The following is a 16,053-nucleotide window of genomic DNA, read 5'->3' as shown; positions in this document are numbered from 1 at the left end:
ACACTGACCTCTCCCCTCCTCCTAATACACAGACATCAGGACACACTGACCTCTCCTCTCCTCCTAATACACAGACATCAGGACACACTGACCTCTCCTCTCCTCCTAATACACAGACATCAGGACACACTGACCTCTCCTCCTAATACACAGACATCAGGGCACACTGACCTTACCCCTCCTCCTAATACACAGACATCAGGGCACACTGACCTTACCCCTCCTCCTAATAAACAGACATCAAGGCACACTGACCTCTCCCCTCCTCCTAATACGCAGACATCAGGACACACTGACCTCTCCCCTCCTCCTAATAAACAGACATCAGGACACACTGACCTCTGCCCTCCTCCTAATACACAGATATCAGGGCACACTGACCTCTCCCCTCCTCCTAGTACACAGACATCAGGACACACTGACTTCTCCCCTCCTCCTAATACACAGACATCAGGGGACACTGACCTCTCCCCTCCTCCTAATACACAGACATCAGGACACTGACCTCTCCCCCTCCTAATACACAGACATCAGGGCACACTGACCTCTCCCCTCCTCCTAATACACAGACATCAGGGGACACACTGACCTCTCCCCTCCTCCTAATACACAGTCATCAGGACACACAGACCTCTCCCCTCCTCCTAATACACAGACATCAGGGGACACTGACCTCTCCCCACCTCCTAATACACAGACATCAGGGAACACTGACCTCTCCCCTCCTCCTAATACACAGACATCAGGGGACACTGACCTCTCCCCTCCTCCTAATACACAGACATCAGGATATTGACCTCTCCCCTCCTCCTAATACACAGACATCAGGGGACACTGACCTCTCCCCTCCTCCTAATACACAGACATCAGGGGACACTGACCTCTCCCCTCCTCCTAATACACAGACATCGGGACGCACTGACCTCTCCTCCTAATACACAGACACCAGTGACACTGACCTCTCCCCTTCTCCTAATACACAGACACCAGGGTCCACTGACCTTTACCTTCCTCCTAATACACAGATATTAAGGACACTGACCTCTCCCCTCCTCCTAATACACAGACATCAGGACACATTGACCTCTCCCCTCCTCTTAATACACAGTCACCAGGACACACTGACCCCTCCTCTCCTAATACACAGGCATCAGGACACAGTGACCTCTCCACTCCTCCTTATACACAGACATCAGGACACACTGACCTCTGCCCTCCTCCTAATACACAGATATCAGGGCACACTGACCTCTCCCCTCCTCCTAATACACAGACATCAGGGGACACTGACCTCTCCCCTCCTCCTAATACACAGACATCAGGGGACACTGACCTCTCCCCTCCTCCTAATACACAGACATCAGGACACTGGCCTCTCCCCCTCCTAATACACAGACATCAGGACACACTGACCTCTCCCCCTCCTAATACACAGACATCAGGACACACAGACCTCTCCCCTCCTCCTAATACACAGACATCAGAACACACTGACCTCTCCCCACCTCCTAATACACAGACATCAGGACACACTGACCTCTCCCCTCCTCCTAATACACAGACATCAGGGCACACTGACCTCTCCCCTCCTCCTAATACACAGACATCAGGACACACTGACCTCTCCCCTCCTCCTAATACACAGACATCAGGACACTGACCTCTCCCCTCCTAATACACAGGCATCAGGGTACACTGACCTCTCCCCTCCTCCTAATACACAGACATCAGGACACTGACCTCTCCCCTCCTAATACACAGGCATCAGGGTACACTGACCTCTCCCCTCCTCCTAATACACAGACATCAGGGGACACTGACCTCTCCCCTCCTCCTAATACACAGACATCAGGGCACACTGACCTCTCCCCTCCTCCTAATACACAGACATCAGGACACACTGACCTCTCCCCTCCTCCTAATACACAGACATCAGGACACACTGACCTCTCCCCACCTCCTAATACACAGACATCAGGGCACACTGACCTCTCCCCTCCTCCTAATACACAGACACCAGGACACACTGACCTCTCCTCTCCTCCTAATACACAGGCATCAGGGCACACTGACCTCTCCTCTCCTCCTAATACACAGACATCAGGACACACTGACCTCTCCCCTCCTCCTAATACACAGACATCAGGGGACACTGACCTCTCCCCACCTCCTAATACACAGACATCAGGGGACACTGACCTCTCCCCTCCTCCTAATACACAGACATCAGGGCACACTGACCTCTCACCTCCTCCTAATACACAGACATCAGGGCACACTGACCTCTCCCCTCCTAATACACAGACATCAGGACACACTGACCCCTCCCCTCCTCCTAATACACAGACATCAGGGGACACTGACAACACATCACCAACACACTAACACATAAATAAGCGTTATAACAAGATACATAAAATCCTCCATATTTGATGCAGGTACTCACATTAAACCCCACCTCCTTGCAGCGTGCGTACAGTAATGCTGCGTTTGGTGGGGGTATGGGGTGGGGTTTGTCATACTGGCCACACCCTCTGTCTGCGACCAGTGCCGGTTATGGTATAAATCATAGACTGACTCATCATAGACAGTGATATGGTCGACCACTAATGGTCGACAGTCACAAGGTCGACAGGGTCTAAAGTTCGACAGGTAAAAGGTTGACATGGTTAAAAGGTTGACATTTAAAAGGTCGACATGGAAAAAAAGGTCAACATGAGTTTTTCATTTTTTAGGGTGTCTGTGTCGACATAGGTCGACATGGACACTGTCTAAGTGTACCGCGTCCCCTCGCACGGCTCGCTGCGCTCGGCACACTGTTTTGTTCTCCCTCTATGACATAGTGGAGGGTAGAGCATGTAATATCGCCTGTCGGCACATGTCGGCTGAAAATTTAGTAAACAAAAATATATGTAGACCTTTTTACTGTCGACCTTTTGACCCTGTCGACCAGTCAGTCTATGATCAGTCCGAATACCCCAGTGTCTGGCTGGCGTGTGCCACGGATGCTTAGGTATGTTTCCAGGCTGGTGGAACTAAAATCTCAGATTATGGGGCTCATTTATGTAAATAATCGCAGCTGCGTCCACATGCGTCAACTCCTGAGCATGTGGACCCTAATTAGTATCAGCCATCCGGACACCTGTTAAAGGTTCCCCGAGTGTCATATTTACGCCCCCCCCCCCCCCCCCCCCCCCCCCTTTCACTCACCCTAGTTCCTGAAGGTGATCATGGGTAACAATTACTGAGCGGGAAGTTATTCCCCGCACGCTGCCGAACACAAACTCAGCCACAGAGAAACTACTGACTGTCTCACTGCGGGGCTATTCTGATACCAGCGCATTTCGCAGCTTATTGGAGATTTTGTTTCGCCTGCATCCAGGTGAAACATTGGGGTTTTTTTTCAGGCGTCCAAACTGGATAACCCAAAAAACAAACTTTGGCGAAACATCCATTTTTCGCACTCGATGATATTTTGGCCCTAATTAAATATCAGCCAAACTCATGTAACAAAAGCTTTAAAGGTAACGCAGTAACTGCGACAGCTAATACAGCGGAAATCATTTCAGGCCGGGCAGACACCTGGGAGGGGAAGGCTGTAGTCTGTGGGGGTTATTCCGGTTGCGAGTCCGCCAAACCTCGCCTTGTGAATGGTGGCCTGGCCGCCAGCCATTAGCAGCGTATGTTTGCACGCATGTGTGATACAAACATCCATACGCAGCCTGCGGAAAACACCCACATCAATCGATGTTCGCCGACCATTGAATGATGGGGAAGGCACTCGCATATCTATGGTTGCTCAGAGAAACCTCAGATGTGCACGCACATTCTAAAGGAAGTGATGTCAGCTACCCGCCCCTTGCGCCCACATCACCGGGCGATTTCCATGGGAATGCCCAGCGTTTTCATGGGAACGACCATGAAAGGCGGGGCGTTCCCATGGGCAAGTCTCCACGGCCCGCTGCCCCATGCCCACCGGCCGCAATGGTCTCCGTGGACGCAGGCACCCGGCGCATGCGCATTTCAAAAACAACGTGCTGTCATGGAAATTTGCATGCAAGCGTACGGACCTGATTAACGTCCTTAGATGTTTCCCCTAGCAACCAATCCGATTCTGTCTATCATTTATCTTTTGCATCCTAGCATAATCTAATTGGTTGCTAGGGGCAACATCACCTCTTTTCATTTTTAGAAGCTTTAGTAAATTTACCGTTTAGTTACTGCAATGATCACATTTAGTTCACATGGGCTGTTGCTATGGGCAACCAAACAGATACTATATTATCTTCTAGAGGGTGCTAAATAAATAAGAAGTACATTCTAATTGGTTGCCCATAGCAACATCCCATGTGATACTTCACAAACTCAGCAGAACATAATGTTTTAATTGCAAGACTAATGGATGCAGCGGACGGCAACAAGATTTTTTTAGGAGATTTACAGGGAATTCTGGGAATCTCTATCCAGCAAGGGGGGAGGGGGGTTGCCACAGCATTTAATCGCAACTAGGGTGACAGAAAGACCATATCTTAGAAATTGGTCCACTCGTGCAACCGAAAAAGGGTTGTGCCCTATGTCATGGGGCGTGGCCTCGGGGATGCTGTGGTCACAGGCCACGCCCCATTTCTGTCCTCCTCTGCCTCTCTGTATAGGTGTTATGCGCATGCACACAGCTTCTATTTCCCGCTCAGCAGTACCGGGCTGGAGGGTCTTCCAAATGCCCCCCCCCACTGCCGGCCCCGGACGGGATGTGGGACTGTCCCAAAAAACTGGGCCGATCCACTCACTATACATAGGGGACCGGCAGGTGCGAATAAGAGCGGTATACCACAATGCGTAGGCGCCATGAAATACTGCACAACGCAGCACCAAACTGTGAGGACACATATTGGCACACTTTTTGTTATTTTTGACAAATCGGACGCTTTCTCATGAGACAAAAGATCAGATGACGATTCAGACTATTGAGAACGCACACACACTGGTCGATGCAGGGAGCCTGAGGTAGAGACCTTCAGTCTTCCCCAACCGATCAGATAGTCGTAGGTGCGTACGGCCTCCCAATAATGTCATTTGCACTGAATCGCATCATCATGGCCCCAATATACTGTACAATGACGGGGATTGTGGCGTTGTATAGTGGAGAGGGAAAGGAGGGCAGGGATGCATTTGCGCCATCACACCCAATCAACACGTCCACCTTCACACCACCCTTCCCCCTTCTCCTTCTCTCTCCCTCCCTCCCCCCCTACGTAGTACTTGGAGTAACCTCTGGTGTCGGCAGCGCTGACCACATTACTCTATCTCTATACTGCTTCAAGGGTTATGTTTGGGACAAATTAAATTCAATAGACTCCAGTCCTGGGCCCCCTTTATGTCTAGACCAGGGACGTGTCAACATTTTCCTGCGTCGCCAATCCCCATGTAGATCTTTTGCTTGTGTTGACCTTTTATCAACGCCAACTGATAAAATGGCCGCCTCCTGCTTGTGCAGGTGATGGGCACTACCCTCCCCAGGTGTTGTTTTAGACGTTCCGCGGCGTGCCAGCATTTTCTAAGCTGGATTTTCCTTTGCCGGAAATAAACAGCCGTCTGTTGTTGTCACACTTCTCGGCACAGTGATGCAAAACCAGGGACATGTTTCCCTCGCCTGGGTCCCCCGACGCTGCTGCAGTGCTCATCCCCAGCTGTGACAGCAGCAGGGAGCCAGCCGCCACGAGGATGCTACATCCCAGTCGAGGGATGAGGAATGATTCCATTCTCCTGCTATGACCTCACCTCCCCCTTTCATTCATCGCGTCGTCTCCATTCATCCGCGTGCCGGAAATGTGTCATTACCATAAAACACGGCTCTGTCAGGTCTTGCTCATTTAAAATGACTAATTATGAGGCAGCCGTACTCAGCGCGGTCCCTCGGGGAAGGATAGATCATAAACCGTCGCTGGCTGATTTGTCTCAGGATCAAAACTGTTCCGAATCCATCTTATCGACTTACATTAGCCTCTCACAGATGTCAATTCACTCTCATCGATTGCTAATAACTGACGACATGAAGTAGTTGCTAAGAGGGAAGCAGAGGCGGTTTGGGGGGTCTTTGTAAATTGTCTTAAAAAATTTAGGAAAATCTGTAGTAATATAGGGCCTGATTCAGGTGTGGCGGTATATGCGAATCGCAGCATAGTTGTGGATGGTGAGGCGTGCATTCACTCGGATCGGAGCACATCGGTGGTGCGAGGGGTTTATGTGGGAGGCACGGGCACTTCCGCAGTTAGAAGCTAGTAATGTAATTACATCTGCACCATTCAGGGTATTCATTCAGGTTGCCTAATACAGCGCTTTTCGTGTAACCCTGGCGCGTGCCTATATGTGGGCCATCTGGAGCTTTGGTCTGAGGTGGCAAATTTTGGCGGGAAATAATGCATGACATGGGCTAGATTCTCTAAGCATCAAAAGTGATAAAATGGAGAGTGATAAACAGCCAGCCAATCAGCTCCTAGCTGCCATGTTACAGACCGTGGATAATGAAAATGACATTGAGAGTGAACGATTGTCTGAAAAATATAAAACAAGTGAACAAAAAGCAGTGGCAAACGCAGGATTTTCAGAAGGGGGTTTCCAGAGGGGTGGAGCAAAGCACGGAGATGGACACTTAGGTGACCCAGTATATGCCGGGCCAGTTAAAGTATTATAGATAGATCAAATGTATATAAATAATAATAATATATATATATATGTGTGTATATATATATATATATATATATATATAATGTATATAGACACACACACATATATATACACATATATATATATAACAGCAGTGTAGACCCCTGGGCATAGCAATGTATTGGGGCCCCTACCGATCCTCCAGCGGTAGGGATGGGGGAAGCTTTGATGTCCCGCGGGTGGTAGGGGGTATTATATCAACCGCTCAGCATGTAGGGCCTGGATCAGTAATTTCCACCAATTACTCCTTTACCGCACAGATGGTGGGAGATGGGGTGGGAGAAAGGGGCATTGGGCTGAATGAAGGGGCCCTGATGCATAACTTCCAGGGTGGTAGAGGATGTTTAATACGCAGAGGAGGGGTGTATAGTGGAGTGGGCTTATTATTCATAATTTTCTGGTGGGAGGACAGCTTGCTTGACTGCAGATATCTCCAGTTCCCGGAAATAGATTTCTTAGATTTTAATGGAAAGGGGGAGAGTCCCAGCTTTTGGAATATACCCTCAGAAAAACTAAGTCAGACAGAACCTGAAATATCTGACTGGGAAGAGCAATTGACAGGCTTGGATGGGGACCACTATTTTGAAGTCAGATATCTCCGGTTCCCAAGGGCCGATTTTTTTAATTCTTGTACCCATGGAAAGAGGGGACCCTCAGCTTTCAGTCTAGGGTCCTTAGACTCCTTGGGGGGGGGGGGGGTTCTGGGTACTCAGAAACCCCCCCTGTGTGCGCTACTGCATATCCCTAATGTTATATGTATGTTATGTAAAATAAGATAACAGAGCAGGGTGTGAATAGATGCAGGGGAATGTGCACACCATCTATTCATGGTGAAAGGAGAGCCCAGCATGGCCCCGCAGTAGTGAAAACAGGTGTGTGCTGTGTTGCCATGCCCACTTTCCATGAGGCTCCGCCTACTTTTCAGGCGCACGTAGGATCACAATTTATTCTCCACACCTGGCTTCTGTGTTACGCTTGAACGTTAAGACATTCACTGTACAGTGTGGCCATAATAAAACCCTCCCCATTCAAAGCTGTCTGCTATCCGGACATAGATATATTCACCGTAGTCAAAAGGTTGACACAAGAAGTAGGCAGGGTTGACGACTTTTACACTGCCCTCCCTGGGAGACGGCAGCCACCTCAAAGAAGAAGGGTGTGTGGCCGGAGGGCGTTCCATGAAAGGCGTATAACTGGGGGCGGAGCTTACCAAAGGAGCCTTGCGAGGGGGCGCGGTCATTGTGAGCGCACCATCGTAGCCATGCTGACCACTGTCTAACACCGGTATTGCAGGCCTTACGCAGCAAGGGGCGGGACTGTGATAACGCAATTCACATCATCAGGTTCCCATGGACCCCCTGCCGCGGGTCCATGGGAGTCTGGAACCATTGCGGAGGACTTGCCCACCTTTCCGGGGTGTCAACTTTTTCCAGTGTTGATCTTGTGCATGTCGATCTTTTTTGTCTTTTCTATGCGGTGAACACAAGTATACAGTGATGATAATGCCCATACACTGGCACTGCAGGGGGTTGCCTATTGAGAGATGTGCGCAACTCTAAAACGGGGATATATGTGCCGCAGTTCGAAGAGCGAACGCTCTAGTTCTGACGCTCTAATAGGCCAATAACCGGCCTCCAGGTCCCTGTAATTATACAACATGCTCACTCTTTGTGTAGGTGACAACACCTGATGCTGCAACCACTCAGCCACCATTGTACTCAATGCGCGGGGAAGGACTCACAATGAAATGTAAATCGTCGTTTTGGGGACGCAGTTCGGCAGGTAGAGCTGACACATCGCTGTAAGTGGCTCTTTGCCTTTTGATTCCAATTTATGACAGCACGGATCTTATGGGGGATGTTAAAGCTGTTGCCAGGCAACAGACTTCGCTCAGGTCTCTGAAATTATAGGCGTCAGTTCCAGATGATATTTCGGCCAGGGGAAGATGAGATAAAAACATATAATTTGTTGTCTCGCTGGGAAATGTTTTACAGTCTCCTTACTTGTCATTTTACTTGGACTGCGTTAAGCATGCTGTAGGTAAGTATGTAGGTAGTCGCCTGTGGCAACAAGTAAAAGGAACAGCAGGGGGGTTTGATGTAGAATGTTTTATATCTTCTCTTATTTTTTAGAATATATATATATATGTGTGTATTTAAAATTATAATCTTGGAGATTGATAGTGGAGAAGTTGTGGTTGGCAACCAGTATAGAGATATGATGTAACAACCCCTCATTCACTGGGGTTAGGACGAAAGGAAGGGTGTGGGGTAGGACATCATGAATTTATAATTACCCATAAAACCAATACAAAGAAAACATGTCATATGTGTTCCTAGGAACAGATGCGCTATATAAATCTGCAGCTATTCATGATTGCACAGTGACAGGGCCACCCCCCAGGGATTGCCTATTACCGTGTCAACAACTGTAACTACACCCATTACCAGCCAGGTCCTAGCTGAATCCTCACTTGTTTTCTTAACTCTTAATGACATCTAGTGATGTACAAATAACATGTAGATAATCCTCCGAGGGTCTATCGGGCAGTCATACTGCGCACCCATAGTGCCGTCACGGCCACCGGGAAAGGGGGGGGAGCAAGTCCCCTGCAGAGCTGCCAGTCTTCCGAAACCCCCCTCGGTGGGGGGGTCCGCGGGACCAAATAACGTCCATCGTGTCATTGTAGCCCCGCCCATCGCTGTGCAATGCCTTTAATTCTGGCATTTCAATGTGGGGGCGTGACCGTGATGATGCAATTGCATTGGCCACACCCCAAAACAACAAGTTACCCTCATAGCTCCACCCCTGCTTTGCCCCTTTCTTGGCACACCGGCGACCACTTCCCCTGCATCACGGAGCTGGCTGCCCTGTCTAGGCGGCCCTGTGCGCAGCGACTCTGGGGTACATTTACTGAGACTGGAGTTTTATCGAAGCTGGGGTGTTGCCCATAGCAACCAATCAGAATCTATCTATTATCTTCCAGAAGGTGCTAACAAAGAAGTAGGTTCTGATTGGTTGCTATATATATTAAGGGTCTGATTCTGTCCCCTCCTCTCTCCCCAGCAGCACTGTGCCACAATGTACTCTACGTGAGCAGGTCTCCAGAAAAATGGGGCAGTGGCCATTTTCTTACTGCACATGGGGAAATAGGGGGATACAGTGCAATGCTTGGGCCCGGTGGGTAACCCAATAGAAGCCTTGTTGACTGCCATTGAGGTAAGTCATTAGTCCCATCTCTCGGGCCTGGCACTCTTCTCCACCACCATCAGGACTGGGAGTAACAGTCTATTATTACAATGAGTCTTTTCCCATATTTGATAATAGTGAACCCGTTCTCTGCCAAAGGAGTCCTATGAGAAATAGAGTTCGATACAAAACTAATTTTACCACAGCCATTGCCCATTAATCATTACTTTCAGCCTTCCTGTGCCAATAAATACAACCCTATAAGAGTATAGTAAGAAGTCATTAATCAAATGTAATACCATGCTAGCGACAATGTGCCGTTACTTAATAAGAAAAGCGGATACTGCTGCATAATGACTGAGACGTACTTACCGAGGTTCCTCAGAGCCATTATTCCCTCAGCCGGTGGGCCAGGGCTGGATGCATAGAGGGGCGTAACATTGTCAATTCCTCTCACTAGCATGCGAGGGGGTGTGTGCATATTCGTGCATTTGGCTCCATAGGGCGAGATTCACCATGAGTTGTAATTTGTGAAGTTTAGCAAAATTTTGTAAAAACATTTTTTTTCGGGTCGCTGCAGCTGCATGACACACAGATCCCCCCCCTCCCCCCAAACGGTCCGGATACGCCTGCATTGTCCATACCCGAGACCTGCATTGCCAGGGGCCCGATGCACACATGCACTGTCACGTGAGCGCATGCGCAGATTGCTGAAAGTCGCATTGGGGGACAGAAGCAGGTGCAGATTCCATTTCTGAGATCCCAGAAGCAGGATGTGGGTTTGCACCTGGTAAAGGGGCCATCTTAGCGTATAGACACACTGGGCTGCTGTCCTGGGGCCCCACAGTTCTAGGGGCCTCCTATCATGGGTGGGGTTGGTCGCACAGTTTTACTGTCATAGTGTTGGGATCATCTATCAGTTGTGTGCACATTGTATACTGTTTGTAGGAAGCCAAACGCCAATCTTCCTTATCTCCATGGAGGCTTCATGCCCTACTCCAAGATGGCCACTTGGATCTTTATTGGGTCGTCTTGTTTTGGGACTGTGTAGTGTGACACGGTGGGAGACAGAAGTCCCCAACTTAACTCCAGAGAGTCTTTTGATTACCTGCAATCCGCAACATGTTCCAGCACCATAACCGGTGCACTGTATGACACCCTACTCCGCTCCATCACCAGTGTGCATGTAACAGTGAGTACGGCTCAACCTGCTAAATATCAATAAAGCAACCCCACTGGTGAAGTAACTACCCATTGTGTAAGTCATCCGCTGGCGTGTGACTGTAACTGCAATCACATGCGCACACATCGCTCATAACAATTACATCATGAATGTATTGTACAGTACTTGTTTGTGTCTTGCAATAACTAAGCCGTCAATTAGTCCTGGATTTAAGGAAACCGAATTTTGTCATGTGATGTCAGCCGCCCGTCCCGAGGAGGCACTTGGTGCTACGTGTCATTACACGACCCAACATTCAATTTAACAATTTATTGGTCTATATATTTTTGTTTTGCACCAATGAACTGTTATAATACGCTGCACTTAGGAAGCTGGTTTAGTGATCCTGTCAGGGCGTTGTTGTTACATAATTACTTTTCTTACGCATTTAGAAGCCATTATAATGTGTAAAAGCTGTATGGAAATTAGTGATTGCATAAGCAATGTTACATAAAGTGTGAGGGAAGGTAACACAAGTTCTCACGTCGCCGTACTGTGCAGGCAGGGAGCATTTTGTTGCCACCAGCGTAACCACAATATGAGGAGGGTGCTCTCCCTTTTTAGTTGATGCAGGGACAATAAAATATTTTGTCAGTAAACTCACATAGGCAGCCATTTTGTGAACTGCACCAATATACATGAAGACTAACAATTCACTGCTAACACATCACATCGCCGATGCTCTGAAGGCAGCCATTTTGTATTCTGGGCCACTGTTAAATTAGCATGTGACCTGTCACTTCCGGAAACCACTAACAGGACACCGTGATTCGGTTTAGACTACAACATGGCTGCCTCCGTGCTGTGAAGACAAAAGGGACGTTTGTACAGGTCCAATTCAGTGCTTTGAAGAGGGCTTGCCTACCTTATTCTGTCTCTGCCATATCAAACGACAGAGGAGAAAACTGTTACAAGCTCCTTTCTCTTCCTATTTATGCTGCCTGTGATCGGGCGAGAGTAGGTGGCACATGGGACGGGGGGGTTGGATGATCACTTCCAAGGCATTCACCACTGTAATTTGCATGCTGACTAAAAAAGTCCAATCCAGCACTGATAGTCAGTTTATTGTTGTCCTGCTGTATTTACTCCCATTGGTTGCAACAGTTACATTTCCCAGAAGCCTCTACTGCCTTATAGAAGTGACTCGGTGGGTAAAACACAGAATATAAACAGTGGCTTGCTAATTACACCTCCCTTCACAGCAAATTGTCCTATTTGAATTGGGCTGGATGATGCCTAATTCTAAACTGCATACGGTCATTAGGTCAACAAGCATTGGGTCAATCACCATTGAGTCAACAAGCATTGGGTCAACACCATTAGGTCAACATGCAGAAAGGGCGACATGGGTCTAGGTCAACATGAGACTAGGTCGACAGGTCATTAGGTCAACACAAGTATTAGGTCGACATGGGCAAGGTCAACAGTCAAAAGGTCAACATGGGGTTTTTCACTGGTTTTTGCACTACCATTCCCTAGGGCGTGGTGGGAGAATAGTGTGCGGAGCGCAGCGAGGCACCGTGCCGGAAGCATGGCTAGCAGAGTGAGCTATGTGAGGGGACACGGTGCTACGGTTCAGTGTCCATGTAAGGCTCCCCCACACGTTCATGCCGGTGTAATGTGAGTAATGCGAAACTGAATAATCTCTCAGCGGGGAATAACTGGAAATGACACAGGCCGAGCACGTGGTTATCCTCTGATGTAACTCTGGGGCAGATGTATTAAGCCTTAACAAGACATAAATGCAAGCGTGAGAAAGAGAGATAAACCTCCGGCCAATCACATCCTACCAGCCATGTCACAGGCTGTATTTGAAAAAAGTCATTAAGGAGCTGATTGGCTGGACGTTTATTTCTCCTTATCACCCTTGCATTTTTCTCTTGTTAAGGTTTAATACATCTGCCCCTCTGCCCGGTACGCCAACACACGGCCCAATGGTGCCTACGCCCTGAAGAAGGTCGCTGTGGGTAAAATTCCATTCTCAGCATTGTGCCACTACTATGGGAATCAGGCCTGTATGCCTGCCGATAATCAGATGACCGCACATGTGCACCGTACGCTGTGTGCATGCTCAAGCTGTCTGCATGAATGGAACTAGCAAAGGCTAGCCTTCAATTTCCATACGCAGCGTCTATATATATTTCTATGGCACCAAATGGGTTAATCCTGCATCTGGTGCAACAGCCCAAGCTCCGTGAGGATCCAACACCTCTCTCCTCTGCCTGTTCCCACATCCCTGCCTTAAGTGAGCCTACATGTTATATCTATAGACTATGGCATGCATTATTTATCTGCTCCGTGACAGCTATCCTGCGCGGCGCCAGCGATTGGCCAATTAAGGCTTAAAAATAGACTTTTTCGCGGCATAGTAATATGTTTCTTACTCAATGGCATTTCACTAAAAATGTCTGCCCAGTGTCAGCGAGCTGTTCTGCAGTGGTAGAGACTAGTTCCCATGCAGTATAGCTTACAGGAAGTGACGTTCAGTGAGGGCGGAAGTTGTTAGATGCCCTCACAACGTTTTTAAATTTATGTGTAATTCATGTAGGTGTCGTTTATTTTGTTTTATTTTTGCAGCATTGTACCCTCGCGGGCTCGCTACGCTCGCACGCTTCGGGCACGGTGGCTCGCTTCGCTCGCCACAGATTTATATTCCCCCTCCAGGTATACGTGGACCCAGGGCATGATGGGAAAATTACCTAAACTGCATGGGATCTAGACACTACCGTTCTGCAGTGTGTGGATCACAGCGGTCAGTGACTGCACAGCGCTGTAGAGGATTGTGGCAGAGTAACAGTGTAGTAATAGCAGGGTAGTGAACTGTGTTGTGGAAATCAATGGCAGATGTTTGAGATTTGCAGGATACAGCAGTGTCCAGAGACAGGAACTGGGGTTTCAGCACCATGGAGAGCAGAGAGCGGAGATAGGAAATGCAGAACCACAAGAGATACTGTAGTTCTACAGACCACCTGCTCCTGTCTGATGTTACACAAGTGTAGGGGCATTGATGGGTTTGAGTGCAAGTCCATGGATCTGTGAGCCAACATGGAAGTACCTTAACTCTTTGAGTGCCAAGGGAATTTGTCAAAATAGGTGTGACAATTGCCAAGCAAACCTTTTTATTATATGAGTGGCAATGTGGCTGCGACAGATCCTCAATATATCCACTAAAAATGCCAGCACTGCTCACAGCGACTTTTTTCGGTGCAATATTTAACTAAACTTCAATGAATTCACTCGGCTGCATTTGTCTTTATTTATTCCAAGAGCTGTGAGCGACGCTGGCATTTTTAGCGGGTATTTCGAGGATCGGTCACAGCAACGTCAGCGCTCAAACGGTTACAAAGCCTGCATTAACCAATGGAGATTATGGAGCTTATGTGGAATTGTGTGCAAATGGAATGTGCGGCTTTTCAAGGGCCCAATTCAGATCTGATTGCATGGCTGCAACTTTTTGCAGCATTGCGTAAGCCAAGACTTACTCCGCCCTGCGATGGCCATGGGATATCGGGCTCACTGCTGAAATCAGTGGCCCTTCCTTTTCCACAGCTGTTATACGCCTGCGTTTTCATTGGCACTACCACAAAATGCCGGTGCGCCGCCTACAAATGTCCACCGGCTGTCAATCATCTTGCAAATGGCCAGTGATGGCTTAGTTCGGATGGGGGCCTTTTGCATGCACGCAGCGTACCGCGCACAAGTACGCTCTCCCAATCATACGCATAGCTGCGAATTCTCAGCCCTGCGATTGGGTATCAATTGGATCCTTAGACCAATTTTTTTTTTCTCAACTGATAAATGAAGATTGCTTATGTTTTATATATATGTATCATGTGCGATTTTCTGACCAACCGGAATGCGAATTACAACACTGCCTCCGTATGCCAAATAACCCCCTAACCTATTGGCCCACCTAAGTTCCCTACAATATGCATCACACCCCCTATATAAAGGGGCACAGGTGCCATTTTGACCTTTGAAATGGAGTAAGAAGCATGGAGAGGAGAGGAGGAATGTCTGGGAGAGGAGTGTCAGTGAGAGCAGGTGACAGAGTGAGCAGTGGGCCAGTCACAGGCAGCAGCAGCGCCAGAGGAGCCAGGGGGAGAGGCAGCAGAGGTATGCTGAGAGGCAGGACATTGAGGGGGAGAGCCAGCAGTGTGAGAGGGAGAGCCAGCGGTGTGAGAGGGAGAGCCAGCGGTGTGAGAGGGAGAGCCAGCGGTGTGAGAGGGAGAGCCAGCGGTGTGAGAGGGAGAGCCAGCGGTGTGAGAGGGAGAGCCAGCGGTGTGAGAGGGAGAGCCAGCTGTGTGAGAGGGAGAGCCAGCGGTGTGAGAGGGAGAGCCAGCGGTGTGAGAGGGAGAGCCAGCGGTGTGAGAGGGAGAGCCAGCGGTGTGAGAGGGAGAGCCAGCAGTGTGAGAGGGAGAGCCAGCAGTGTGAGAGGGAGAGCCAGCCGTGTGAGAGGGAGAGCCAGCGGTGTGAGAGGGAGAGCCAGCGGTGTGAGAGGGAGAGCCAGCGGTGTGAGAGGGAGAGCCAGCGGTGTGAGAGGGAGAGTCAGCGGTGTGAGAGGGAGAGCGTGCAGTGTGAGAGCGTGCAGTGTGAGAGGGAGAGCCAGCGGTGTGAGAGGGAGAGCCAGCGGTGTGAGAGGGAGAGCCAGCAGTGTGAGAGGGAGAGCCAGCAGTGTGAGAGGGAGAGCCAGCCGTGTGAGAGGGAGAGCCAGCGGTGTGAGAGGGAGAGCCAGCGGTGTGAGAGGGAGAGCCAGCGGTGTGAGAGGGAGAGCCAGCGGTGTGAGAGGGAGAGTCAGCGGTGTGAGAGGGAGAGCGTGCAGTGTGAGAGCGTGCAGTGTGAGAGGGAGAGCCAGCGGTGTGAGAGGGAGAGCCAGCGGTGTGAGAGGGAGAGCCAGCGGTGTGAGAGGGAGAGCCAGC

At 49.3% G+C, this 16,053-nt stretch overlaps 2 protein-coding genes across 2 annotated transcripts in view; one reads left to right on the top strand and one right to left on the bottom strand.

Moving 5' to 3' along the window:
* The window catches only part of FBXL16 (F-box and leucine rich repeat protein 16), a 51,369-nt gene that overhangs the window by 13,232 nt on the left and 22,084 nt on the right, over positions 1-16,053 (top strand). The window lies entirely within an intron of this gene.
* WDR24 (WD repeat domain 24) overlaps positions 1-16,053 on the bottom strand; it is a 135,986-nt gene that overhangs the window by 114,717 nt on the left and 5,216 nt on the right. The gene's annotated exons all lie outside the window — the stretch shown is intronic.

Source organism: Crinia signifera, chromosome 7 (assembly GCF_055691185.1).
Source record: "Crinia signifera chromosome 7, ASM5569118v1, whole genome shotgun sequence".
Classification (NCBI taxonomy): Eukaryota; Metazoa; Chordata; class Amphibia; order Anura; family Myobatrachidae; genus Crinia; species Crinia signifera.
Note: the sequence above shows the minus strand (reverse complement) of the source record. Positions and strands in the feature narration are given on the sequence as shown.